General features: G+C 39.3%; 1 protein-coding gene across 4 annotated transcripts in view; it reads left to right on the top strand.

The window, feature by feature from the left end:
* ncam2 (neural cell adhesion molecule 2) overlaps nucleotides 1-26,017 on the top strand; it is a 187,999-nt gene that overhangs the window by 44,047 nt on the left and 117,935 nt on the right. The window lies entirely within an intron of this gene.

The raw sequence follows: 26,017 nt of genomic DNA, 5'->3' as shown, positions 1-26,017 counted from the left end.
TAACCTCAACTTTTCTGACGAGGAAACATATCCTCAGTCTAAACTCCCTGAATAAGGCCCTAAATTTCAACAAGGGCCTATAAAACATCTGTCATTGTAGAAGATTCCAGAATTGCCAGTGCTACACACCAGGGATGTGCTCCATTCAGAATTTAATTGAGAATGTTTTTTCCAATTAACTGCTGAATTTGAATTTAATTTGAACTGGGAAGCAAACGGAATTAAAAATTGTTGTTTGAGTTTGAATATAAGCATGTAGGATTAAAATGGTTGGGTAAGTGATTTTGCTATGTAGAGGAGAAAAGGCTCAGACACACATTTTCGAAATTTTTATACTCTATATAGTAGAATGTAATCCAGACATACTACATTGTCATGTGATCTACCAATGTCAGTTGTGACAATTTACTGCCATTCATAAATTCTCTCCTGTGGCCTCATGTGATAGTAAAATATCCATCAGATGTGCACTTCAGAATCTCAGTGTAAATAGTAGGTCAGGGACTTTTTGCCTACTGTTGAATTTAGATACTGTTTCTTTGGACATACTACACCAAGTATGCAATTTCCGATGCAGCCATAGGGCGAAAAGAGGTGTACTGTACTGTACCGTTTGCAAAATTAGAAAAGCATATGAATTTTAAATTATTTAAATGTCTTAAAATAAAATTATGAACTTGTAAAAGACCAAAACATTGGCATTTTAACTAGAAAAGCAACATTTTGTCAAGACATATTTTGAATTTTATTTAAAAATTTGAAAAAATAAAAATCTATTTATAAAAATGTTATATTTATTTTATACATTTCATCTTATTTAATAAATGGACATTTGTGAATCATAGTGGAAGATCACTTCCTTTCTGGAATCCATTATGTGTGTTTTTTTTTACTTTTATTTTTAATTGCAATTAAGTAATTCCTCTTCCTGCCCTCTTTTCAATTTAAATTTAACTTCCTGTAGGTGTTGACAATTCAATTCAGATTTATGAATTTGGCAGGAAGCCAATTCTTCAATGTTGAATTTTGCACCACACTGCTATACACCATCAGCTCCTCTCTGCATCATGAAAATGGCTCTTGAACTAGGCCAAGCCCGCCCTTAGAGACGAGGTACAAGAGGGTGTGTGCAGGGAGATGCTCTACGATGTGCTGAAATAGCGTGTCAACATCCATCCTCTTCTGGGTCGCCCTCCTACCTGCCTTACTCTGCGCACCAGGGTCTTGTTGACATTTTCATCTGTGTCACCTACAATTTATGTACGGTTAGTCTTGTGCCTGGGCACACTCCAGAACCGTGTAAATGCAAGCAGGGAGAAAAAGAACAAATTGCTTTTTTAAATTGCCCGGACAAGCATCCCGCTCTTAGCCAATAAAGACAAAGTACATAGCTCAGCCCGAGGTGTGTTGCAGCGGGAGTCTATGTTTTCCCAGTCACGTAGCGTACGTAAGGTAACAAATTATTTTCCGACAACAGACTGATATGATAATAACATGAGAGGCTTAAACTGCCTCTCATATTTCTTCATAAGGAAACTAGGGCGGCAGCATAAATCAAGATCTGTTGTTATGAGGAACTGAGGCCGGCAACAGTGTGACTTCATTTAAAATAAGTTGTGTGTTGATTGGAGGATGATGTAGAGAATAAACCTGTGGGCCCAGACGGAGCTCTGACTCTCCGTGGGTGGTAGCGGTGTCTCGGTCTGTTTAGTGAGGTTGGCCACTGCTGTCTCATTCATCATTGTTAACAAAGCAAGATGTCATCTGGCATCAGTCGGCTTCATCTACAGATTTCTTGTGTTACTAATCCAATGGAAGCCTCTTTCCACCTCAGAACAAAAACTAAATACGTAATTGCAACTCTAAATCTCAGAATTTACAGTAGATTTTATTTCTTGTGTTTGCACCTTTTATTATCTTGCAATGTGACTTTTACGTCCCACAATTGCTATTTTATTTTTTTTATTTTGTTTGCCTTTTTCTTTGTAACTGCGATTGTATATCTAAAATGCCTCTTTAGAAACGAAGGGACTGTCTGAGTGACATGAAAAATGACCAATGAAAGTTTGCGTGACATTTAGAGCAGTGGTCCTCAACCTTTTCAACTTTTTTGTAATTATAACTGTATGTCTCCCAATTCCTGTTTTTCTTGTAATTATGACTTCATATCTCACAGTAGGACTTTTAAAAGGAAGGGGCTTTCTGAGTGACATGAAAAATGGCTGATTACAGTTTGTGTGACATTAGGAGCAGTGATCCTCAACCTTTTTGACTTGAAGTCCAAGTCCAAAATTATTTTTTTAAACCTTGATTTGTGCGTGTTTAGCATTTTAAGTTTATTGTATATGAATATAGAGCAAAATAAAATAAAGAGGATTTCATGTGGGCCTATTCTTCTTGTTAAAGGTTTATGTGTATAAAAATGTCCATTTATGCATAACACGTGCATGTCTTTTAGATGCACAAAATAGTGTATCTTGTCAATTTTTGCATGTTTCCTGTTATAAATATTTATTTTGAAGCTTGATGAAAAGAGCACCTGCAAAATTATTTATCAAGGCTGAAAATAATTTTGGAAATAGGAACTGCATGTGTATTCAAGTATTCAGATCAGAAAATATGAGGATGCGTAAACAAGACATTACTCAGCACATTCATTAAAAATATGTACACATAGACATTCTGTAAAGCTAGCCAATCACAGTAGGGTTTGCAGTTGTGAGAAAGCTGCATGTAATGGATCACCTTCAGTTCATGGATGTTGCTTGGTTTGGGTAGTTCTCTTAACTGGCTTCTCATTGTATACTTGGATAGGTGTGTCTTTGCTCAGAAAGGGTTAAAAATGTGAAATGTGCTATTGTGCCTAATTGCCTATAATATGCATTATGCAAGTGCAATTATGTAAGTGACAAATCAAAACCTTCTTTTATAATTCAGAAGTACAGTCCATTCAGCTATAATTGTGGATTGACCTTGGTGAAGCCAGGTATTTAAGTGTGTCCACCAGCTGTAGAGAGCCTGTTCCATATCCACAGCAGGGAACCATCATTAAACTTCCCTTAATATGTTAGGTTTGGGAGACTAAATGCATGTATGGCATGCTTTACTTAATATTTAGCGCATTTTTATTTTTATTAGATTTTTTTTTTTAAATATGTTTAGCATTGGCAGCTAAGCAATAAAGTGTAATATAACTTGTTATCCTTTTATGCTGGCACAAATTTCTATTCATTAGCCTTCTTGGTAGTCCTTTCCCATGTGTTAACAAAGCTCACAAACTAATGGCCTCCATGTTTTGCTCTCCAGTTCTGTCTGATTATAGTGAGGCAAACACAAGATAATCCTTATATCAAATAATCAATCAGAAATCCCCTGCACGGTAATAGAATTCACTTCCGAATATGCGATTGTCGTGTCTTGGTGTTTTGCATGCGTTGTAGCAGGCGGTGAGCTGTAATTATCTCTGGTGTCAGACTGCTGTCAATCCATATTCATCAGAGAACCAGACCGCTTTACAAGTGTGTGCTGATGAATTATAGCATCTATTTGTTTCCTGTGGTGTGAGGCCTCCCCAGACCCGCTGTTCCACACCTGGCAATAACGTCACAGGCTTTTTGATAAATGTACTTCGCCCCTAGATAAGAAAGCAAATGTCTGTCAAGACATCAGAAATGCTAAATGAACTTGACACTTTCTGTCTTTTCCCAGGAATACAGTTTGTGTTTGATATCCCTGATGAAACTGGCTAGGATGTTTTGACGGATTTGTACTTCAAACAAGCTCCCACTTTCCCTAATTGAGGACTTGATCTTCATTGTGTCTGTGCTTGATTTCCAGCCTACTTCACACCCACATGGAAGGGAATAATTGGCAAATATTGTTAATATACGGTAAGATTTACAGTATGTAGTTTACTGACATAGTGTGGTTTAATAGCAAGAGTTTCAGTGACACTTTATTTTTAGGTCCACTTCTTGCTATTAACAAACCATTAGCTATGACATTTGACTCAATAAGCTACTAATTTGCTGCTTCTTAAGTTAAGTTTAGGTATTGGGTAGGATTACTAATAAACAGCCAATATGTTAATTATAGGCATGCTAAGCAACTAGTTAATAGTGAAAATTGGTCCCTATACTATAGTGTTGCCAGGGTTTTTAATGCAAATTCAAAATAGAATTAGTGCATTTTGATTAAACCGTTCTCTGTCTGATCCATGTTTAAATGCAAATTTATATATTTTTTTATTTCTGGAGTGGTTATATATTTGTATCTGCCTCAGCGTATTAAAAAAAAAATTGTGACTTTATTTCTTACAATTGCATCTTCGTATTCCATAATTGCCACTTTATTTCTTATAATTATGAACTTATTTATATCTTACAATTGCTACTTTATTTGAATCATGTGAAATTTTAAACCTCACAGGTTTTGACTTTATTTCAATCACAAGTTAAGTTTCCACAATTGTGGCGCCAATAGTTTCGTGGGCTGCAGGCTGATATATAGCGCCGCTGCGCTATGGGCATCCCGAGTTTGAATCCCAGCTTGAGGACCTTTCCTGATCCCACCCCTTTCTCTCTAACCCTACTGTCATCAGACTGTCCAGATATACACTGTCCTGTCTTTATAAAGGCAAAAACACTGAGAATAAATCTTAGGGCCCTATTTGAACAATCTAAACGCAAAGTGTTAAGCGCACGGTGCAGGTGCACTCAGGGCATGTCCAAATCCACTTTTGCTATTTTAACAATAGAAAAATGGTTGGCGCACCCGGGCGCATGGTCTAAACGGGTTGTCCCTATTCTCTTAATGAGTAATGGGTGTTTTTTGGGCGTAACGTGCAATAAACCAATCAGAGTCTCATCTTCCATTCCCTTTAAGAGCCAGTTGCGCTCGTGCCATGATGGATTTGCTATTTACTCGGTGGAATTTGGCAAGCGCAAAGACAGAACGCGTCTCCGAGATGAAACGGAGCTGCTTGTGTGCGAGCAAATAGATAGCCTAATTCTGATATATGCGATGACTATTCATTATGACATGTAGGCATTTTTATATTTAATTAGCCTACAAAAAATTCTTATGCATTGCAATCCTTTAATTTTTAATATTTGGCATGTTTGTGTGCTGCTGTGCGTTCCTGTGTTTAATAAGCAGCGTGTACGCATGTTGTGGACCCGCCTATACTAACACGCTCTTTAAATAACAAAGAAAAAACATTGCACCACTCTTTAGACCAGGTTTGAGTTGGTCTATGGCGCAGTCTATTTTCAGCTCCTTAAAATAGCAATGCGCCAGCAATGCGCCTTAACACACCTCTTTTTTAGACCAGCACGCCCATGGGCGCACAAATGGATGCAAATACATCTGCTAATTAAACGTTGTGGCGCTGGACAGGAAAATGCGAACGGCGCCGGACTGAAACTAGCAAACACACTTGCTCTGCGCCTTGCGTTGTATGATAGGTGTATGATAGGGCCCTTAAAGTTTCCACAATTGCAACTTTGTAGTTCACAATTGTAATATTATTTCTCATAATTGATACATTTTATCTTACAATTGCTACTCTATTTGACTTCATTGCAATTTTAAACCTCACAGCTGCAACTTTGACCTGTATTTGCGACTAATTCTCACAATTGCAACTTCATATCTTACAATTAATTGACAATTGAAATTTTAAACCTCACAATTGCATCTGTCTTGTATTTGTGACCTGATTTCTCACAATCACAACTTAATTTCCCACAATTGCAAATGTTATATCTCACAAGTGCAATGTTATTTCTCATAATTTAAACTTAATTTCTCACAATTGCTACTTTATTTGATTTGATAGCATTTATATACTTTACAGTTGTGACTTCATCTTGTGTTTGACTGTTTCTCACAATTGCCATTTTATAGCTCAAAATTGCCATTTTTATTTCCCATAATTTAAAAATTATCCACACAATTCTAGATAAAATATCCTTTTTTTAACTTCTTGATTTAATTTCACAATACCCTTTTTTAGGAGGGTGAAAACAGGCCTCCACATTGCTGTTACAGCTCATGTCAATGCCAAACCATCACTGCTAAGTCTCATGATTTTTCTACAATTAGTCCAGAACAGTACAATGTCCTTCATTTTTCTAGAAGATTCCATGCATAGTCAGAAACATGCGACTCTGGTGGCAGGTGTTGTCCGTGTGCTTGTCATTATGGCACATTATCTTCTATCAGCCACACACATCATTCTTTTTTATTGTTCAGCCATGCCTGGCATTGAGATGAAAGCTACGAAAAACGTGCTCTGTCGTCTGTGCTAACCGGTTTATACAAAGTGACTGTTATGTGTGTGTGGTTCATCACTGGGTTGGTATGCAGTGCCTGCTGTTGTCGGAGGTGAATGGGAGGTCATTGTCTCAATGCTTGTGGTCCACTGCTTAAGGGACCTGTCAAATCCATTCAGTGTAAAATAGTGCTTTCACTCATGTTGTCTCTTTGTTGGACTTAAGTGTACAGTGTGTAATTTCTGATCCTCTAGCATCACCAAATTATATTGCAAAACCAGTTTCCCAAAACTCCCCCTGTCTACCACTAGTCCTGGCACAAACTCATGCCGATGGTTGAGCTAATGATGCTGTGTCACACTAGCTATGTTTCCATCACCCCCTTTTTATGTGTATTTTGAAGTATTGCATCAGAAAAGATTGGAGCATCAGTTCTGGGAACCAAGTCCGATTGGGCCAGTATGGTGCTACTAAGAGGACTTGCTCCTCATCCTCCCTGACTTTGCACAGTATCTGTGTGAGAAGTCTCACTGGGCGAAACACATACTTGTGTATGCCCCGAGGCAAGCTGTGTGCCAGCACATCCATGCCAAGGGTCCCCTCGGACAGTTAGTAGAACAACTGGCAGTGGGATGTGTCCAGAGAGGCAAACAGGTATACATGAGCATTCCCGAAGTGTCTCTAAATCAGCTGGACTGTCTCAGGGTGGAGTCGCCATTCTCCAGGAAGGGCAAGTCGATGTGAGAGCTCGTCGGCTGCTCGATTGAGCTCACCTGGGATGTGAATGGCGCAGTCAACCTTAGATGCTTCTGACTCCAAAGGAGGAGATGGGGGGCGAGTTGCGACATGCGACGGGAGCGTAGCCTACCTTGGTGGTTCATGAACACAATGGTCACAGTATTGTCCATCTGGACCAGTACGTGCTTGTCGTGTAGCAGCAATATAAAGCAGCACGGAGCAAGCCATACTGCTAGCAACTCAAGGCAGTTGATATGCCACTGCAGTTGAGGCCCTGTCCAGGTGCCCAATGCTGCATGCCCGTTGCACATGCCCCACCAGCCTATGGCAGAGACATCTGTTGAGACAACAATATGCCTGGACACTTGCACTAGGGGAACTCCTGCCCGAGGGAAGGCAAGGTCCGACCACAGGCTGAAAGTCTGGCAGCAGGACAGGGTGACTGAAACCTGGTGAGTGTTGCAAGACATAAGATGGAGACATGAAAGTACGTGTCCTTCAGGTCGATCGCTGTGAACCAATCGTGTGGACGAACACATTGAAAAATGCAGCATTCTAAACGGGAGCCTGTGGAGGGCTCGTTGCAGAATGCGCAGGTCCAGGATTGGCCATAACCCACCGCCTTTCTTGGGTACAATGAAATAAGGGCTATAAAACCCTATCTTCATATCGGCTGGAGGGACTGGCTCTATCACGTCCTTCGCCAGTAGGATTGCAATTTCCACTCGCAAGACGGGAGCATCCTTGTTCAGCACAGAGGTGAACCGAATGCCCCTGGACTTAGGAGGATGCCAGGCGAACTGAATCACATAGCTGAGTCTGATGGTTCTCATGAGCCCCAGAAAAAGAGCAAGCAGGACTAGGGAAACCACCGACGTACCCACAGTGGGGCAGCGAGGTGGAGCACAGGGACCCGACCCGGAAGGCAAAGCGTCCCGGAGTGGGGTCTGAGTGCACGATGCAACACTTACCTGGCTGCATGGTTGGGCAGGAGGCACGTGAGGGCGTCGTGTTGACAGCAGCAAGCCGCCTGGGTAGGATGTGCTTAATTGCCTCTGTCTGCTTCTGTGTGGCGGAGAACTGCTGGGTGAAGCTCTCCACTGTGTTGCCAAAGAGGCCAGCCTGGGAGATCGGGGAGTCAAGGAAGTGGTGTTTGTCGGACTCTCTCATATATGCCAGGTTCAGCAAAAGATGGCGTTCCTGGACCAACAAGGTGGACATTGTCTGACCCAGGGACCGCACAAGATGCAGCAATCGTGACCATCAGACGGAGCCAGGAAGTGACCGCATCCATGTACGACTGCATGCGCTTTCCTTATATACCCAAGCTGCGGGGCGGGGTGCACGATGCAAAGCTCACACACCAACATTCTCTGGCGAGATCCCAATTTGTCAGTCACTGCTGACATAACATCGAACATGACTGACTGAAAGGGAACCTGGCTAATGTTTTCCAAGCACCACAGTATTCAAACTTTTCTGTAATGTTTTTCAGTTGTTTTGTTTTGTTTTTTTTGGCACATGGAACATTTACAATTTTTTTCAATGCAGAGTTTAGCTTTATTCATTATGCATTATTCAATAAAACAGAAATCAGATATGCAGATTTCTCCTCTACAGCTTTCAAAAACATGCTGCTCAAAAAGAGGATGTCATTTCAGCTGAATTTTCAATAACAATTTTAACATAACTACACTGCTTATATTGTTGGTACCACAATTTCTAGTGCTTTAATTTCCTAGTGTCTTTGTGGCAAAGGTATCTGCTAAACGAATAAAGATACATTATTTAAATGTTCATTCATTATTCCACATTATTGGCTGAAACTGTGTTTACTGTGGTACATTGTTATTGGAGAGCTGCTTTAGCTCTTAGTCTATAAGAACTTCTCTCTTTCCATATTCTGCTACACTTTTCCTTTTCATCACTTTTTGTCCAGTAGTAACACTGTATTACTTTTATGTCTGGATAGACATCCTCTCTCCTTTTCAGTGTTGTGTGTGTGTGCATGTCCTTCACCAGTCAGGCAGAAATATGACAGCCACAACCAGCCTGATAGTTCTTCCAAATCATGCCATTCGGCCCTGACAGCTCCAATCTCCTCTGACTTTCCCTCATTCTCTCCTTGCCCACAGAACATGAGAGAATGATCTTGCTGCTCTGTTTCTTATTTAAATGAAAATATTATTACATTATGCCATGTTTCATTTATCTGGAGATGGAGTCTCATAGGAATCATCTCTCCACCATTGCACTCTATTTCTCTCTCTGCAGCCATAAATGTATTGCATTTTAGGTGGTTCACTTACATTAGAAGAATGAGGCCTTGTTAATCCACTTCATTTTGTTTTTCATCTATCAATCTTTTTATGGGTGTTTTTTCAACAGCAGACACTTTTATGTCCCAGGGATTGATTTTTACTAACCGAACAGATATATACATTATGCTCATAAGTTTACATACCCCTTTCAGAATGTGTCAAAAGTAAATAATTGAAGCAAAATAAGAGGGATCATGAAAATTGTGTTTTATTTTTTATTTAGTACTGTACTGAATAAGCTATTTCACATAACAGATGTTTACATACTCCACAAGACAAAATAGCCTAATAACTGAATTTATAAAAATGACCCCATTCAAAAGTTTGCATACCCTTGAATCTTAATACTATGTGTCATTTCCTGGATGATTTCCTGCTGTTCTCCTCCAGCTCCTGCATATTCTTTAGTTTTCCAGCATCTTCTGCATATTTTAACCCTTTCCAACATTGACTATATGATTTTCACACAATTCACACTGAGGACAACTGAGGGACTCATACTCAAAAGATGAAAACATATACTGATGCTCAAGAAGGCAACACAGTGCATTAAGAGCTGGGGGATGTAAACATTTCAACAGGATGATGATATGTAAATTCTTCTGATTTTGTTTAACGATCATATTTTTTCATTTAGTACTGGACTTCAGAAGCTACATAAATACTTGCATGTTTCCCAGATGACAAAATAAGTACAATTTACCCCGATCATCCAATTTAAAAAGTTTACGCCCCTGTCTCCTAATGCATTGTGTGGCCTTCTTGAGCATCTGTAAATATTTTCACCTTTTGTAATAGTTATGCATGGGTCCCTCAGTTGTCCTCAGTGTTAAAAGATGGATTTCAAATTCATAGTCAATGTTGAAAAGGGTTCAAATATGCAGACCTTCCTGGAAAATGTCTCTGGTTACACATGTAACCCTGGTTCCTCGAGAGGGAACAAGACACTGCGCCCCCTAGGGGGCTCATTGGGGAATGCAGCCTGCATGACCGGTGTCTGAAGCACATGTGAAACAACGCCAGTCTATTGGTCCACCTGGCCCATGATCTCATAAGCGGGGTGCCCAGAAGTATAAAAGGGCACCTGCTGAATACGTCATCCACTTAGCTGTCTGAAGGAGACGTAAACAGGCAGGCAGAGGGCATGGCAAGAGGGCGCAGCGTCTCGTTCCCTCTCGGGGAACCATGGTTGCATGCGTAATCCGAGACGTTCCCCTTATAGGGAACTCCACACTGTGCCCCGTAGGGGGCACATTGGGGAACGAAATCCAACCACGCTGTGCCAAGGCGCATACCTGTCCACCTGGTGGGGGAGCACCAAGGAAGCGACAGACGTATACCAAGCCTTTCCTCAGAAAGTGGCCATGGCACTGCGCCACAGGCTGCTCACACAATTTGGCAGAAATGGGGAACCCAATTAGATCCCACCCAAGTTAAGAGCACAACTATCCTAAGATAGCTATGCTATGTGAGCCATATAAGCCTGGATACACAAGACCACTAATGAGACAAAACTAGAAAGTTTCTAGAGGAGCTCAAAGATAGCTACTTAAATCACAGTAAGGAGAAATAGCTGCTGAGCTAGAACACAGCTATTCTAAGATAGCTATGTCCTAAAGGTCTTATGAAGGCTTGTAGACATGTACAGAACTAGCCTAGATAGCCAGGCAAAACCTTCCTGCAAAGCTGCCCAGACCACAGAGAGTGGGCTATCTACTTATCTACCCTCGCAGGGGAGATAGCACTGTTTAGGCAAGGGCTCAAGGAGACCGCTACTTAAAACCCTAGGGGAGCAATCACTGAGCTAGCACATAGCTTTCCTCAGATAGCTACTTACCTAGAAAGGGGCTACCATAAGGGGGACCAACTGAGACTACCCAGACCACAGAGATTGGGCTATCTACTTACAACCCTAGCAGGGGAGATAGTGCTGTCTAGGCAAGGTGCTCCAGAGACTGCTTCTTAAAACCCTAGGCGGGGAGCAATCACTGAGCTATCACATAGCTATCCTCAGATAGCTAGGCTCTAGGAAAAGGGGACCACTCCAGGAGAGGGCTGTAAGTAAGACTGGGCTGTAAGTAACTGCCAGTAAGACCGTAACACAGCTAGCCTCAGATAGCTGTATTTAAGTAAGCCCATCCTGCAATACCATTTTCCGTAATATAACCACCCTCAGATGGCTACTAAGGAGGCCCCCAATCTGTTTCAGTCCCACGGTAGGCTAGCCAAGCACCATGTCATTGACCAGGGGCTCACAAGAGGAAGATACGGGCCATCAGTAAATGATTCGCTGATAGCGAACACATAAACATCATCATTCCAAGATCAAAACCTGAAGTAAGCCGTGGCCGGTGAACCGGGCCGCAAAATACAAATGCTTCATCTCACATCCCTCGGGAATAGGAACAAATGCAAGCAGAGCCTAGACATCGTGACTCATCAAAATTAATGTGTAACTCTGAATGCACACGCTCTTCATCGAGACAAACACAAAAGCAGAATATGCCCTTGTAACACTAATGAGCGGATGGTATTCAACCATCTGTTTCATATTAATGAATCCTGAGTCTCTAACACGTCCTGCACTCAGAGAGAAGGACTTCAAAAAAAAAAAAAAAAAAAAAAAAAAAAGATAAGGACTTTTGTTTTTACGACATCCTCCAACATAAAACCCCCCCTCGGGCGCCGCGATGTCGATAACATCCCAGCCCTCGTGACATTTATTACACCTTCGAGATGATCCGGAGACACTCTCGTGAGCATCAAAGGAAAGGAAACACCCGCCCTTTTGGTCACAGCACGACGACATTCCAGACATATAACAGCACGAAGACATACAGAAAGGAGGATTTCTGGCTCACACATGAACACTTTTGATAAACTACCTCTAAATGTATTAAATGTATCTCTTTATGTGCTTAGATGTCTTCACGTGATATAGTGGAATAGATATAATGTTTACTGTGTGTGGTTTAATCAAACTTTATATGCCTGTAGTTAGGAATAACTCTGTATCTCTGTATCCCTGACTCGCAAAGTTATAGTTCATGGTGTCTGTATGATCGTAGAAACCCGACTGTGACGAATCTCAACGACAAATTACAAAAAGATGCATTGTTTCAGAAGTACAATCTTTCTGAGGAAAAATGTGTAATTTTGTCATCGCCATGAATTAGACCAGTGGGCGGAAATCAGCAGACAAAGAAGATTTTTTCCCGCCTCAGTTTCTCACACCTCATTGGTTCATAAGGTGACATAGGTGTGAACCAACCTTTCAATAAAAACAAAAGAAAACCCTTGCTCGTGGCATTCCACCAGAGAGAGAGGGGGGTTTCCCAGTTCGCGATCGGACTTCTCAAGAAGTCCCTCCGTTTGTTCTTCTTTACTTTTTCGTTTTATCTTAGTTTTTCTTTATTGTCTTCTGATATTTGACTTCGTTCAATTGTTCTCACGAGCCAAACGAACTTAAGTCTAATCATCTTTTGGCAAAGTTTACATTCGCGTTAACCACGAACTCACGCATCACCAGCTCCGGAGCGGACAACGCAGAAGCTACAACAACGGACAATTTGAGCTCAGCTACACACAAGAGCCAGATCAAAGCAAGTACTTTCTTATATCGCAACTTAAAAATTGCTGTTTAAGGTTGTCTAGGCTATTCCACTTTTGTGAAATTATCCAATGACTTGGAGTCTCTCGCAAAGTTAACTGTTTGAAAATTGTCACTCTGAGATCTGCCTTCCCTCTTTCTCTCTCTCTCTTTCTCTCTCTCTCTCTTTCTCTCTAACTCTTTCTCTCTCTCTCTTTCTCTCTCTATCTCATTACTATTTTCGTTTGATTATCTTGTTTAAACTGTATTGTTTGTTTGCTATATACTCATATTTACTCTGTGTGAATTGTAGTTATGTACTCTTTAGTCCGCTTTTATTAAATACAATAATTTGCTTGAATTGAACCGTTTTATTGCTCATCAAGATTGAAGTCCCTGAATCGTGTGATCTAAGCTACAAGCTTTGTTTTCTAGTAATTACTATTCAGTAATCTAAATACTACAGACACAGAAAATATTGTTCTTCCTGATCAAAAGATTAATATTTCTTGGAGTTTGTAAGAAGGGTATTTTTATTGATATTTGATAAGGGAGTCTAGCATCCAGTTCTCGGGACGAACAGATTGTCTAGATAACTTACATTAATTCTAGTAAAGATTACCTTTAAATGATTAAATATTCCCTCTTTGGGTAATTTAATATTTGTAAGCAATAAGCACATCATATTCATAGACTCATGAATATTCACTTCATTTGAGTTAATTATTCCCCAGAAAGTGATTGTTGCTACACCCTCAAGTGTTAGAATCCAAACACAGAGGCACACATTCCCTCAGGCACTGCTCGACTCAGGTGCTATACACGGGATCGATAACCCAAATGAGCATTTTAAGCCCACAAGTCCCGCAATCCGAGGCTTCACCGTGCCTCAACAGCAGTGGGATCCAAACTGCTAGACACAAACCCTTGTCACTCATCACTCAAGAAGAGGGACAAATGCGAACGGAGCTTCTCATTGGAAACACACACAATGAGTGTGTTCAGAGCCCTCGAGCACCGAACAGGCAAGCTCCAGACCAAGACACATGATGTATAGAATGTGTGTGTCCTTAAGCCGCGAATCCCGTGATCCAAGTCCTTGCCGTGCCTTGGCAGCAGTGGGACCCGAACCGCGAGACACAAACGCTTGTCACTCATCACTCAAGAAGAGGGACCAACGCAACTGAGCTTCTCATTTGGAGACACTCACAATGAGTACGTTTGGAGCCCTGGAGCACCGAATGTGCAAGCTCCTGACCAAGACACCCAATGCATAGATTGTCTGTCCTAAGCCGTAAATCCCACAATCCAAGTCCTCGCCATTCCTCGGCAACAGTGGGACCCGAACAGCAAGACGCAAATGCTTGTCACTCATCAATCAAGAAGAGGGACAAACGTGAATGGAGCTTCTCATTGGAGACACTCACAATGAGTGCACTCAGAGCCCTCAAGCACCAAACGTGCAAGCTCGCGACCAAGAGACATGACACATAGATTGTGTGTGTCCTTAAGTGTCAGAAACCTCGGGCACAGAGGGACACACTTTCCACAACCCTCACCTGCCTTGGTCTATCACACGCACTTTAAACAGATGGCTCCTGAAGACAGCAAAGAGGATGTCGTATTCAACAGGTGCCCTTTTAAACTTCCGGGCACCCCGCCTATAATGTCATGGGCCAGGTGGACCAATAAATTGGCGTTGTTTCACACGTGCTTAAGACACTGGTCATGCAGGATACATTCCCCAATGAGCCCCCTAGTGGTGAATGTGCAGGAGCTGGAGGATTTTTCTAAAGAACAGCAGGCAGTTGAACTGATCAGAACAAACAAGGGACTCATGAACAACTATCACAACACAGAAAAACAGTCATGGATCATCCAGGAAATGACACATAGTATTGAGATTCAAGGGTATGTAAACTCTTGAATGGGATCATTTTTATAAATTCAGTTATTATTTTGTCTTGTGGAGTATATGTAAACATCTGTTATGTGAAATAGCTTACTCAGGACATGCAATTTTCATGATCCGTCCAATTTGTTTCAATTATTAATATTCTGAACATTCTGCAAGGGGTATGTAAACTTATGACCACAAGTGTGTGTGTGTGTGTGTGTGTGTGTGTACTTGTCTACCTATCCAACGGGGGACCATGGTGTCGTTACACACTCACCGACAGGGGACCTCAGAGCCAAGAGTGGAGGTCTCCTCCAGGTCCAGGTCTCCTGTAGGCCATGCCTTAAATCATTCTAAAATCAACTAAAAAAAACCCTGGTGAAGTTTTTTTAATTTTGACCAAATGGGGACCTGGACGTGTGTGTGTGTTTAAGCACATTCTCAGCAGCGCCCCTGTAGGCCGGGGCAGGAACTGTAAGGGCCAATTCACACACGTCGTTCACACTCCTCTATTGTCTGAATGCCTGCTGCTCCAGAGAGGCTCTGAGGCTCTAGAGGAGATTGAACACAAACCAGTCTTTTAAACTCCCAAACTCTTCTAAACTCTTAAAACATTCCTATTCTCGAACATCCAGGAAGACCAGATTACATTGAGGCAAAATATTGTCTGAATTATTAGCATTATTATTTCACTCTAATGCTATAAAATCACTTCTATATGCACAGACCTGTTGCTGTGTAAATTTAGCATCTACAGTTTAGTCTGTGTAGAAATGACCATGCAATAGTGAACAAAATGGTGACCTAAACATGAAAATATCTAAATGAACTGATTTTTTTCAAGTGAAAAAAATATTATTGAACATCACTGAACCAAAATTACACTTCAGTTTACACCAACAAAACTCATTTAATGGGTTAAAACAAGCAGAAAGAGGTAACAACTGCAGGTCAATACTTTTATTAGTAAAGAGTGAATTTGTTAAATAAAATGACTTTGGTCCCCAGTGAGATGGTCAAGTGTGATACATGTTTGGTTGATTTACCATTTCTCGAATAACAAATGCACTATAAAGATTCTGGAGCTCAAAACTCAACATTTCTACTACTGACGAATACTGTTAAATTTAAAGGGTTTGTTGTGGACTGAGGGAAATTTAAATAGCCTACTGTGTTTATAGTGTTTATTTGTTTATTATTTTGAGTTTAATAAAACATAACAACTTTTTTTTTTCAAGCAATTTTTACAGCATCTGCTGCATAGTTAGTAAAATATGCTACACATATCAAACAAAATTGCTTTTGACAGAAAAACATATCACATTAAAATGACTTAAATTACATTTTAACAACAGTACTTGTAAGTAAAAATTCTTAATGTCGGTTTACAGTTTACCCTTGGCGTCAATTTTTACGTTTGCCCATTTAGTGCAGTTTTTGCATGTGCAGGGTATTTCATTGGCTTCAATAAGATACCTTTGCATCAACAGATGCTGTGGACAGGGAAATGTATTAGAACAGTTTTGATTGTAAAAAAATAAATAAATTGGTCCTCATGTCTTTTATCTCAAACTCTGTCATGGTTAAATTCAGCTGTATTTTATGAGAAGACTTTGAATACAACACAAATTGTTTTTAATACTTTTATAATCTTTCTTGCACTAAATGCTCATGAGTGTAAATTATGTGTTTTATATAAGTGGCTGGATTTGGTGCTCCAAAATATCTATGAAAGTATAAATTTAAATTCATTTGAATATTCAGGGAAGAAGACACAAAAATTGTGTACATACAAGTTCACAAGGCCAAATATGCCCATAGTTGAAGAAACACCTTTCTATATTTGACAGGAAGTCAAAATAGATTTATAACCTACTTCCTATTTTTACATATGCAGATTCACACAGGTCTATGAAACATGCATACAGTATGTCCCCTGTGATATATCTATAGCAAAATGAAAATTGTTTTTCACATCAAGCAATATGATTGTGATAAAGATGAGGATGAATTCTCAACCTTGTAGTTTTAAATACTTCTGTCTAATGAGGGAGGGAGAGAAAGAGAGGTGTGGGTTCTGAGTGGTAGAAAATAAGCGCGCGTGAGAAAGAGAGATTCTTCCATAATTACAAAAACACTCATTAGAGTTTTTAATTAGCTTTCTGATTTAAACTCAGGAATAATTTCTATTTTATGCTCTCTTCAATCACATGCTCTTAAACTAATGAGCTCTTCCTTGCTTTATTTCATTCCATTTAATGCCTTTGTAATTGTGCACATTTAATAAGGATTCGGAACAAAGCATTAAATGTGTGCATTACAGAACGTGATCAGAGGAACGTGCACACACACAGTTAATCATTAATCAGTTCTCCACGTTAAACAGCCTCATACAAATGATGACCGCTGCTCTGTTAGCATTCCAATGAACATTGCAGCACATGTTAATACTAACTCTGTTTATTAATAACCGTGCTAAAGCTGTGGGGTCCAAAAAGCTGTTTCTAATTTGCATTTTTATCTAACAGACATGTTATCAGCAAAACCGTTTGAGAAATGTTGTTTAAAAAAATGTCTGAATGTTTTGTTTACAACAGCACTCGAGTCCACAAGTCTATGTAAAACCAAATGATCTTTCGTTCAATAAAAGTATGTGTATCTGATGATATTTATAAGGTCACATGATCAGTATCACAATTTTGCATATTTGATTACTCACTTTTTTCATGATTGTAAAGATCTATTCATCTATTTTACCAAAACCATATGGAACCAACAGCATTACAAAGTATACATTTTTAAGAACTTGGCATGTTTAACTGGTTTACATGGGGGGGGGGGGGGGGGTCTATGTTATCTCAGAATTTTGGACCCCACTGTGCCCTCTTCAAAATATAGGTTCTTTATTGGCATTAATGGCTCCAAAAAGAACGTTTGACTTCCATAGAGCCCTTACATTCCACAAAAGATTTTAAGTGGAAAATGGTTCTTTGTATTATAAAAAAGTAAAAAAAAAAAGTTGAGAACACTGAGAAATGGAACTGTGCACTATAGGTTCGTAGTGGAACCCAAAAATGGTTCTTCTATGGCATCGTTGAGGAAACACCTTTGGGAACCTTTATTTTTAAGAGTACATATATACAGTAAATGCTTGTTTTTTTTTTTGTGCAAGTGCATGCAAGTGTATGCGCATGTAACATTCACGAAAGCTATATTAGCAAACCCGTGAAGTAGTGGCTATCTCGGTTAGCACATCTTAGCACATATGTTTGTTGTTGGTGTGGTGGATGTGAGCTGTAATGCGGAGTACAGACTCGGGTCACAGGGGGTGTCAGGTCCCGCAGTGTACATGTCATTGGAGCTCTGTTTGCTGCTGTGACTCAAGCAGAACAGGCTGTTAGCTTTGCCCTTCACCATCTCTGAGAAACACACACGCAATATCTGTACCCACAACACAGGGAAGTGTGCAGCATTCAAAACAACCTCCGTCTCAGATCGGAAGGGAATGAATATCACAGCACGGCACCTGTGCGCGCCTGTTTACTGTAACAGGATGTGATGTCAAAGTCACTCTGAAAGTTGAGGCAGTGTTACAGCAAGACTAGCTCTTATTCTCATGTGCTTTCAGGTCCTTTCAACAGAGATCATAAGGAGACAAGGAGCTTTGGTTGATTTGGGGTTTTTTTTGTGTAGACAAATATGACCATGTGCTGAAGGGCACTTCCTGTAGATAGGCCTGTCTTGCTTGTTGTACTGAATACCAGATATCCAGTATGAATGCAACGTTTCTGTTGAAGAAGATCTCTAAAAAAAAAAAAAAAAAAAAAAAAAAAGGCAAAATCAAGTAATGGATTTCTAGTTCCCAGAATGCTTTGCACAGGACTAGTTTGGGAATGTGAATGTGGAAGAAATATTACAGGTTCATTAGTGGCATTATGTAAAAGAAAATGTCCTTCCATTTCATTAATTAATTAATTAATTAAATGGGGGTTATAGTGGGGCACTTAAAGGGATACTCCACCCCAAAATACAATTTGTGTCATTAATCACTTACCCCCATGCCGTTCCAAACCCGTAAAAGCTTGTCTTCAGAACATCATTTAAGATATTTTGGATGAAAACCTTGAGGCTTGAGACTGTCCCATAGACTGCCAAATATATTACAGTGTCAAGGTCCATAAAAGGTTTGAAAGTAGTTGTAAGAATACTCCATCTGCCATCAGACATGCAATCTGGGTTATATGAAGCGATGAGAACACTTTTTATAAGCGATGAAAACAAAAAGAACGACTTTATTCAATAATTCCTTTGTCAACGGTCTCCTCTGTGTCTCTCACCGTATGCTGTGTATGCTCTTCTGTGTCATCTGCGCCACAAGGCGCGTATTTAGCTTTGATTTAAAATAAAACAGCGCATCCTTGTGGCTTCCATTGTAAGTGCTTCACCATAACCTCAAAGAATAAATCAAATGAAACTGAATTACGAATTTAGATTAATTTTACTCAGTTAACTGTGCCCAGTTCAGATAAATATGTTCATTATAAAAATGTGTAATGAATTTAAATTGGGCTTATGATGCAATTATGTTTTTAAAATTAAAATCTTGTTTTTAGCATTAATTGTCAGTTTACTTCTTATGATGAAAATAACTTTGGTTGAATGTCTTTCGATTTCAGATCTCAACTTAAGCATGCTTTATTGGTATGAGTAATATTTTTTACATTCATACTGGCAAATACTTTTATAAAATACTGTATACTTCGTTACAAATGGACTGCACTAGTTGAGTTGCATGTTTTTTTGATACAATACAAGGATTTGGTTCATAAGAGTCAATTGTTGTGGAAATTTCCAGGTTTCCAATTCAGGTTTTCCACTTCCTGCTTTCTGCTTTCTCCGGGTTCACTGATGAGAGAAACCCATTTTTTGAGTAGTTCCTTTGAGATGAAAGTATAAAAAATGTCAGCTCTCTGCTAGCACCTTCTTTGACTGACACAGAAATTCTGAAAATGTCATAACTGTCCCATTGCCATGTCCCTCACAAAGGCACAAACCTGTGTGATTTTCTCAGGTGGAGTATTTTAGTAAACAAACACACAAACAGGGGGACGGTTTTGGTCTGAGGGAGCAGCACATAATTAGCACTTCCACTCCCAATTGGCATTTCTTTAATAAAGTTTCACCCCATGTCAGAAAATAATTGGCTCACTCACTGTTATGCTGTTTACTTTTCCTCTGCCTCCATTGTGGCGTTAATCTCCTTTGGATAAGCAGGTCTGATGTGTTGCTGGGAAGAGGGGTTAGAGTTGTCCCCAGACAGACAGACAGACAGGAAAAAAGGAGACATGCAGGCTGGATGCACTCATACCTGCCATGCTCCCTTCAAACTGCTCTCTAATGGGAATACACTGAGACAGGCAAGACAGGAGGGCACAGATAAGTTTGACTGGATGACAGCCATGCCGACAGAAAGACAGCTCTGGAGCTGTAATGAAAGAGCGAGAACAGAAAGGAATGAAGAGAAGGAGAGGTGGAAGTACATGAAGGGATGTTCCAGGACCTTAGCCATCTCAGAGAATTTACCTTTTAAGCTTTAGCTTTAAGATCACATTTATGTGTTCAAAACACTGGTGTTTGGAATGAAAATTAGCCTAAAGTAGTCTTTAAATAGTCGTGTGCCTTGATGGTGATTGATAAAAGGATAGTTCAGACTTGATAAAGGTTTTCTTTGTATGTATTTTCAAACCTGTACGACTACCTTTGTTGTACAGAAGACAAAAGAATGTACTTGAACATTTAATATTTAACAAGTGTTTAAATGTTGTTTTGGACTCCACTGACTTTCATTATATTGAGAAAACATTCTTTAAAAAAATGGTCACTGGTGCTATTCAGACGAGATTAGTGCTTAGCTTGTGATTTTATACTGATTTGATAAGGATTAGGTTATTAGTAGTTTTCACTGAAACTGAAGCATTTGTTGTTTGGATGAGGGCGTTATTATTCCATGTTCTGGGTGCGTGTGACTGGAAAAAAATGTGAATAGTCGGAATTTGTGTGATAATTAAGGGAGCAATTAATTATTCATATTGAATGCTGCTATTTAAGTGGCCATTATGAGGAACATTGTACATCAAATGGTTTGCTAGCTGTTATTTTACCCAGAAAAGTAAGGCAAAAATGTCCAAATCCATAATGAAGGTCCAAATTTAGCTTTAGTTTTAATACAGTATTTAACAAAGTTCACTGAGAAGTGTTTTGAAAATGATATACCATAATTACACAAATTCCTATCCTGACAGAATTAGATTTCTCAAAGGACACCTGAGGTAGTCAAAAAACTGTAAGTAAATTATTTTGTCTATTATTATTATTATTATTATTATTATTATTATTATTATTATTATTATTATTAAAGGTTGTGTGGGAGAAGCATACAGATGCCTTTGTCAATTAAAATCATAAAAGTACATTACTGTTCAAAAGATATTTTTGAAAGAAATTTCTTATGCTCACCAAGGCTGCAATTATCAGAATAAAAATACAGTAAAACAGTTATATTGTGAAATATTATTGCAATTCAAAGTAACTTTTTTATTATAATTTTATATGATGGCAAAGCTAAATCTTCAGCATTCATTACTTCAGTTGTCAATTACATTTGACCTAGTACCTCAAGACAGTACAACTACTGTAAATGAATAGACTTTTTTTTCCCCCTAATGCTTTAAAGCCTCTTATTTTTATGTTTGTGTCACTATAAATATGGCATCTAGCCTGACTAGGAGCTATAGGGCTCTATCTATTTGTTTAAAATACAATATGACTCAAAAACAGTGAATAAAAAGCCCATACAATCAGTCATTTAAGAGCTGTTGTGTGAATGGAGCATTGTTAAAATATAAAGCCACCCGGATAACAAGAGCACTCAAGGCCTACAGTATATAGAAGACAGTTCTTTCAACACCACTGTTGAGCAATCATTTCCCACTTATAGTGTAACGCAATGAGAAATTGCTTCTATAAATGGATCCCTGCTGCTTTTTCGTCTCATTTTAACTATATCTTGATGTGTGGAAGCTGAACGAATGACAAAAGCCCATAGAGTAATTGTCTTTGATGTGCACGGTAGACGCTGCTTAAAAGACCTGCAAATAACTGCCATTTTCAGAAACCACCATCATCTTGATTTAAAAATAAATAAAAAATACATTGTGCCAGTAAAAAAAATGGCTCTGTTGTTGTAGTTTTTTACTCATCTTTACGAATTCAATATGCATTTAAAAGAACAGATGGTATTCTGATCGTGTCATCAGCATATTTCACAACGACATTTAATGCAATTTCATAGCTGCATGTATTTACATTGATGCCTGTCACGCATTCCAGGCTGTTTCAGACTATTCCATATGCAGTGTGTGTGTGTGCTTTGCACAGCCTTGTGTGACTTGTTATTTCTCAGTTTATGTTGGCTTTAGGTGTCTCAGAAGTACTCACAGGTGTTTTGAAAACGATAAACACAGTTCATCGTCCCGTCTCAGTGTGTGTGGTGCACCCATACTGAATGCATTTTCCTCTAAAAATGTTCAAAGAATGCTTTTAAGAGTATATTGTACTGAGGGCGAGACAGGACATTTCCTACTATTTTATCATCGGCTACATTTTCACAATCCAGAGGAATTTTGCAGTGCCGTTATCTACATGACTCTCAGCCAGGTTTATGAGAAAGCTTTGCTGGGTTTGATAAGGGTCCTCAGGCCGTTTTCCTTGGTGCGAGTTTGTTCATCTAGCTCGGTAGAAGTCAGGCATCATCACCACCTGCTACAGCCGGTAAACCAAGGAACCAGAAAATATCTTCCTCATTATCTCTCTTACTGTGAGGACTTCAGAATCATTATACCTGCTAATCAAGCCGTTTCGCTAATCCAGGTAATCAAGTTTGACAAATGTCCCCATAGGAAAAAAACTTTAAATATGATTTCTTTAGTATCTCAAATTATTCCAATAGGTGCCAAGTTAAATGTTTGCTTAACAGCATTTCCATTTCTCCTCATGAGTTTCAGAAGAGAGCTCAACAGTATCACAATCTCTGCTTTGATATGTCAGTGTACCAAAGTCTAGAGTCACATTATATTCATATGAGCCTGAAGGTGAATGTTCCTCCCCCGTGTTGATGTGTAAAAAGACAGCTAGGGCTGGAAATATCAAAGAGCTTGACTCTTGTGCCCTTCAAGTACACTTGACACATGAATCACTTACAGAAGTCATGTTAACGAGTGGAGAAACTCCGAATTCTAGATGATACACGGGTTGCTGAGTTGTTACATTAGAAGGGGTGTGTAAAAATATTCCAGAAACAATGAGCTGTAATGTTGATTATATATAATACATTTAATCTATTTATAGATGTCATTAAGTGGAATGCAAGTCCAATTTTACATGTGTGACATAACAAACACCCAGAAACACAAGTTCTCCAGGTGCTCTTTAATGTAGCATCTCTCTTTATTGTATTTTATTTTATTTTATTTTATTTTATTTTATTTTATTTTATTTTATTTTATTTTATTTATTTTTTTGTAGTTTACATATGAGCCATGCTTTGCTATTAGCTAGTTGGTGGCGGGTGGCATTTAGGGGAGGGGCATTCTCATTTTAGAGAGTATGTGATTGGACAAGAATCTGCAGAGTGCTAGATGAGTCATCAGTAGACTCATTTGAGATGAGCAAAACACCAGTGATCAGCATGAGATACATACGTATTATTCCAATACATACCATAAATGTGTTTAGGTGATGTCTGACTTGCTTTTATGTACAACCAAAATATCTAAATCAATATAATTTATGATTCAAAAAGTGGGTGGAGGGATTGTTCAGTACACTGTAGAAGGCCTTTAAGCTGAAATGTTTGTGTTTTGTTCTACTGTTGATCAATGTAAAAGAAAGCGTTAAAAAAAAGACTGTTTTTGTGAGTGTGGATCATGGTTTTATACGCCAAAAATCTTTAGAAACAGCAAGTCGGCCATGCACTCAAATGCAGCTGCTCTCCCCAAAAGCTATGTGATTGTTGTCATATTTCCAAATATATGTAAGATGTGTCTTTATTAAGCTAAAAATGGATAAAAAACACATCGTTGGGAGAAATGTAATAACATAATGTAATGAAATGTTACATTTAATTTATTAGCAACAAAGTACATAAGTATGAATCATGTGATATCCGTCTTTTATCTCACTGGTGTCTGACTGAACTGTCCATCTTTTCTACAGTTACTTCACTCCTCTCTTGGCTGCAGCTGTCTACTCTTGTCTACTTTCCAAGTCTTGGAGCAATTTAAATGAGTTTATCGCTAAAAGTAAACTTTTGTAAACTTTCAGGAGTACACTAGCATATAAATGACCCCAGAGCTAACAGACATGGACTACAAACCACAAAACTCCACAATTTGATTTGCTTTTTGGTTTCCTGATCTATGAAAGTACAACTTCTAAGCAACAACTTTTTCCTTAGGGATACTATTTAAGTTTCCAATATTGTGTTAAAAATATAGCCTAAGATATTGTAGATATGTCAAAATTCAGAACTTCAAAAGAACCAAATGCTTCATGCTTAGAGGTCTAATCATTACAGGCGGCAACAACTACAGCATGTTATATATGTGAAAGCATTGTAATGTTGTGATGTTACCCTCGAGTGTGCTCTCTTCCAGGTGTAATCTAATGGTCAGGTTGGCACTGATGTGTCGTTTACTGGACTCGGTTCACTTTAATGAAACATGAGAGAGACTGCACTGCTCTGGCTCAGGCGGCTAATTAAACCAGGCTTTTATTTTAGCCCGTCATTTGATCTGATCCAATTAAACCTGTGCTGAGCATAGCCAACATCAGCAGCACCTGGTCACACTCACTCTCCTCTTCATTAAAAAACTGTCACTGTGGTTAAAACGGGTCTAATATGTCCAGTAAACAGTGTTCGAAGAAAGCAACCCATCAATGAATTCAGGACAATTTTTTTTTTTTTTTTTTTTTAGTCGTCTTACTGTCTCTTGTATTGGTGATGATGTGCTTGATGCTGGCCTTTGATGCTCTTGGGTTCTGGTTTCTTGCAGGTCAGTGAATTTCAAGGTAGTGTCGATATTGTGGAGGCATAGTTTTTCCCCTTGGCTACACAATCTATCTTTGCATGGATTTCCTGGAATATAATCACAGTATGATGATCTCCCTAGGACCAAAGTCGAATCTGAATAAAACGCGTCTGTTTCTGGAATTATTTAATTCTCCGAAACAAATTCATCCTGTAGAGAGCCAAATGCGTTGGCACTATTAAAGGGTTACTCCACCCCAAAAATGAAAATTTTGTCATTAATCACTTACCCCCATGTCATTCTAAACCCGTAAAAGATTTGTTTGTCTTCGGAACACAATTTAAGATATTTTGGATGAAAACCATGAAGCTTGTGACTGTCCTATAGACTGCCAAGTAAATTACACTGTCAAGGTCCAGAAAAGTATGAAAAGCATCGTCAGAATAGTCCATCTGCCATCAGCGGTTCAACCACAACATTATGAAGCGGCGAAAATACTTTTTGTATGTGAATAAAAAAAAAAATAACGACTATTCAACAATTTGTCTCCTCTGTGTCTCTCCAAATCACCGTAGTGCCATTTTGGAGAATATGAGCTGAATGCAGGCAGATTAACCACTCTTCTGTGTCAGCCGTGCCACACGGATGCGCTGTTTTCTTTCAAATCAAAGTGTAAATACATGTAGAAATGTATCCTTGTGGCGCGGCTGACACAGAAGAGCATACCTTGCCTACGTTTAGCTCATATTCTCCAAAATGGCGCTACGTTGATATGGAGAGACACAGAGGGGACAAATTGATGAGTAGTCATTATTTTTGTTTTATTCACATACATTAAGTATTCTCGTCGCTTCATAACATGAAAGTGAAAGTGAAAGTGACGTGACATACAGCCAAGTATGGTAACCCATACTCGGAATTCGTGCTCTGCTTTTAACCCATCCAAAGTGCACACACATAGCGGTGAACACACACACACACTGTGAACACAGTGTGAACACACACTCGGAGCAGTGGGCAGCCATTTATGCTGCGGCGCCCGGGGAGCAGTTGGGGGTTCGGTGCCTTGCTCAAGGGCACCTCAGTTGTGGTATTGAGGGTGGAGAGAG

The sequence above is a fragment of the Cyprinus carpio genome, chromosome B9, assembly GCF_018340385.1.
Source record: "Cyprinus carpio isolate SPL01 chromosome B9, ASM1834038v1, whole genome shotgun sequence".
Lineage (NCBI taxonomy): Eukaryota > Metazoa > Chordata > Actinopteri > Cypriniformes > Cyprinidae > Cyprinus > Cyprinus carpio.
Note: the sequence above shows the minus strand (reverse complement) of the source record. Positions and strands in the feature narration are given on the sequence as shown.